We start from the raw sequence: 4,549 nt of genomic DNA on the forward strand, positions 1-4,549 counted from the left end.
ATTAAGTAAATCTCCCAAAAAATATGCAAACTATGCATACATTCATCACACTGATGCATGTCTGAGAGTGGGTTGTAGCTTTTACACATGTAAATTATATATGTAATTTCTTATACTTTCCAGATTAATAGTGGCCACTATTTGTTGCAACAAAAGTAAGTACTTTTTGTGTTATGACTGATTAGTACAAAGCTTAAAACATGTGTGAACATCTGTGACTGCATTTTTTAAATGATTTGTAGGATTAATAAAGTTGGAAGAGAAAACTACCAACTGTTAAGAGTAATAACAGATTGGACTGATAGACTCAAAGTGGAAACTCATATTTTCTCTTATCAATTTTTTAATAATGAAAATAAGCACATATAATAATCAGAGCAAAATTATCAGAACAAAAGACATCAGAAAGGAAAGTAGATTGTCAATATAACATTCACAATGATTTACAACTGTCTTTTTGGCCTTATGTTGTCTAACATGAAGACTCTAAGCTGGTGCTATTACAAGGTCTTCATCAAGACCATCTGCATATTCCTTATCCAAAATGAATAGACAGACATGTTTTGGATTTTCTTTTTATCTCCATCTATTAATCTTTTGTATTCTAGAATCCTCAATATTCAAAAGAAGGCATTTGGCGAATGGAAATGGAGTCTGGATATGAAATCCATTCATGCTTTTATACGTAATTGGAAGGCAATTCCCCTTGTACTCTTGGTTGGTGGTTTTGTCCCTGGGAATTTTGGGTGGACTGGTTGGTTGCTATTGTTGTTCTTCCTATGTGGTTGCAAACACCTTCAACTCCTACAGTTCTTGCCTTAACTTTTCCATTGCAGTCCCCATGCTCAGTTTCATGTTTGGCTGTGTATATCTACATCAGTATTGGTCTGGCTCTGGCAGGGCCTTTCAGAGGACAGCTATACCACACTACTGTCAGTAAGTACTTCTTGGCATCAGCAATAATGTCTGGGTTTGGCGTCTGCAGAAAGGATGGATCCCTAGGTGTGGATCCCTATAGTCTCTGGATGGTCTTTTCTTCAGTTTTTACTCTACTTGGTGTCCTTGCATTTTCTTTTGACAGGAAGATTCTAGATTAATAGTTTTGAGGTAGATGGGTGGTCCCATCCCTCTTCTGGGGGCCATGCCTATCCAGTGGATATGGTTTCTACAGGTGAACAGTTTTATTTCTATTCAACCATTCGAAAACAAAACTGGAGTCACCTTGAGGGATACAGAAACTGTAGCTAGTGAGTGGTAGAGACAGCCATGAGTATATTTTCTTCAGGACATTGAGACTTCTAAAACTTCCTTTCTACATGATAATTGCATAATCATTACTGTCAAGAAACCCTCCTGGTAAGCTCTTAGTCAAACTTCAGCAGACAGCACCCTGAGCTCAGGGAAAAATTGGAGGACTCCCTTTTTCACCAGGGCTTCTGCTTCACCTAACCTTATGTGAGAAGCCAGACTTCCCATCCTCTACTTGAGGAATGTCAAGTAGTCTTTGGTGAAATTACAGGTTCAACCCTTGTTCTCCCATAAGAACCTGCCTTAGTTGCACCTAGGATGCCTCACTATGTAGCTAATGCATTCTCAGTACTTTAACTCCCAATGTACATTAGCCCTAAAAGACCCATTCCTACTCTCTACTCTCTATTATCTATATAGTTCTTTTTAACTATGAATAAAAAGTACACAAACTGTTTTACAGAATATTGATGGTAAGAGCTGTAACATTGAAATCCTTGGAGAAAATTACCTCCAGTCCCCAATGGCACACACAGCTGGACCAAGATCCTGCTGACACACGTGTTCTAGGCTCTGCTTCATCCTTTCTTTCCCAGTACAGCCATGCACCGAAGGGAAGAAGCAGAAAGCAGAAACATACTTTTCATTCCTGTTAAATTAGTTATGGATGGAGTCTTTATCAAGATTAAAATTGCTGTGAGGGAACACCAAACCTAAAGTAACATGGGGAAACAAAAGGATATTTAGCTTACATTTTCATCATTGGAGGAAGTCAGGATAGAAACTCAAACACAGCAAAAACTTTGAAGCAGCAGGTAATGCAGAAGCCATAGAGGAATGCTGTTTTCTGGTCTATTCCTTTTGATTTGATCACCTGTTTTTCTACGGAATACAGTACTACATGCCCAACATCACATTCCCTATAATAGGCTGGGCTCTCCCACATAAGTCACTAAAAAAAAATTGCTTTACAGGCTTGTCTACAGTCCAATAGAGGCTTTATCTCAGCTGAGGTTTTCTTTTCTCTACCATACCTTATGTTAATTTGACATAAAACAGCAAGTACAGATGGGGCAATTCCTATTTTTTATAAGAGAGAGAGAGAGAGAGAGAGAGAGAGAGAGAGAGAGAGAGAGAGAGAGAGAGAGAGACTGGGGTAGAGACAGACCAGTGTCTATTAAATGACAATTGTCACTTCAGTAAACAAGGTGAAAACTTGTGCAGGAAAATTGGAAGTGAGTCGCCAAAACCTGTTTTCAGGCCTCATTAGCACCAGAGTACCATTTTTCTGAAGGTGCTGTTTACTCCTCAGTCCAATTTAAAAGATTTATGTACAGAATATATATGGTATACAGCTCTTTAATAAGAGCTTTACTATCAAAATGTAGACTGAACTGATTTTTCTTTCCTCTGGCAGATGAAGTTAAAATATAATTGTTTTAATAACTTATATCATGACCCACAAACTCTAAGAACTGGGGAAAGAATACTAAGTAACCCTATGCTATTTGAATATAGCATTCTGTCAGCTTTTTTGATTCAAGGACTGTAACACAAAAAGAACGCACATCAGGTGAACATGGTCAGAGGTTTCCCTTTAGATTGGGAATGCTGAAAGAGAATGAGTAACCTTCGAGCCAGGGACTTTGCTTCCCCTAAGAATTCCAAGAAAGGCACAAGGGAAGCATAATTAGAATTCTCTTTAATTGAATTTTAAAGACTTATACTTTTTGAAAAATCCTCAGAAATTTTTTAAATGCCAGTAGAGAAAAAGTTCCTCATAATATTATTTGTCCAGAAAGTTATTCGTAGAAAAATACTACATGTATAGGCAGACCATAGGTTTCTTAAAGAGACACTGATTAAATGATAGAGAAGGTCAGACATGAGTAGAGGAATGTGACAAGCAGGGGCAGCTGGCCTAAGGAAACAAGACAGGATCTTGGTCCTCCTTGATATACATGTTCACTGGAGGAAAGTCAGAAAGTCTTTAAAAATAATTATGGTAAATCAAAAGGAAATTAAATATTGGATCTCAGAATAGGGCTGCAGCAACACAATGCTCTGACTCATATAACAGCTGTTCTGCAAGTGGATTATTAACTGGGCATTTGAAGGAGTTTTTAGTTCTTTTTAATGTGTGGGAAATTCTCTTTAGTGAGTCAGAGATTTGGTATATCTAAAGCTCTGTTGTTTGGCTTTACTACCATTGTCCAAAGTTTGCTGAGTTTTTCACTAAGCATAGGCCTCCTATTCCTGACTCACTCTCTTTTATGAGATGGATTGGTACATGACTGCTGTAAAATGAGAATTCATAAATAATCCCTGAGCTTATTTAGTGCCTTACCTCAATGGAGCTTAAAGCATACCTCGTAAATTTTATCTTATTTAGCCCTGGAGCATCACTAAGACGAAACTAGGAACCAAGGCTCACCAGACAGAGGGTGCTCAGGCCAAGAGGAATGGGAAGGCTTAGAATTGCTTATCAAATATCTCAGAGCATGGAAAGACAGGTTTTATACTTTGGGCTACTGATCTTTGAATTAACTTGCGTCTCTTAGAAGATCTTCTTTTCTAATATGTTTATTCCACCAGTATTTCTAAAGTTACTTATCATTTGGTAGCCACTGCCTTTGATATTTTTTAACATAATGTCACAGTACATCTTAAATTATGGAAAACTGCATGATTGTTTCATGTAATAACATCTTTATGACTAGTGGCAGTGCCTTACTGGTTTTAAGAAAGATGTCCTTGGATTGTGCAGTTTAAAAACAATCTATGTTGCTACTATCAGACTGGTTTGGTTGTGACTTCTTTTTCCTTTGTGAAACAAGGACAATCATCATTTTAAGGATAATAAAACATTTGTTGAAGGTTAAAAAAGCTTTATTATTGAGTAAAACAGTATGAATAATTTACAGTCTTATTATGACCTATCAAGGCAGAAAAATAATCAACAGTCTTACCCAGCTGTGAACTCTCTGAATGACAATAACTGCTGACCTAGCAATTTATGTCTATTAGTTTAATGGTGGCGTGACACTAATGGGTGTAATTAACCACTTTCTGATTGGTTCTCTCCATAAGACATAACTCACATGTGGTACTGTTAACTAGGGCAAACATTCATGAGTCTATAGTGAAGTCCAAGGTACTAGGAAAGAAATCTAGTAGTTTTATTGTAATAAGTGCACATAATATAAAATTTCACTCCAAGGATATTTCTTTATACTCTATAGGTTAGAACTCTCAATCTTCATCAGAAACTTCTGTTTGTAGTAGATGACAACTAAAAAAG

Source organism: Rattus norvegicus, chromosome 16, assembly GCF_036323735.1.
Source record: "Rattus norvegicus strain BN/NHsdMcwi chromosome 16, GRCr8, whole genome shotgun sequence".
Classification (NCBI taxonomy): Eukaryota; Metazoa; Chordata; class Mammalia; order Rodentia; family Muridae; genus Rattus; species Rattus norvegicus.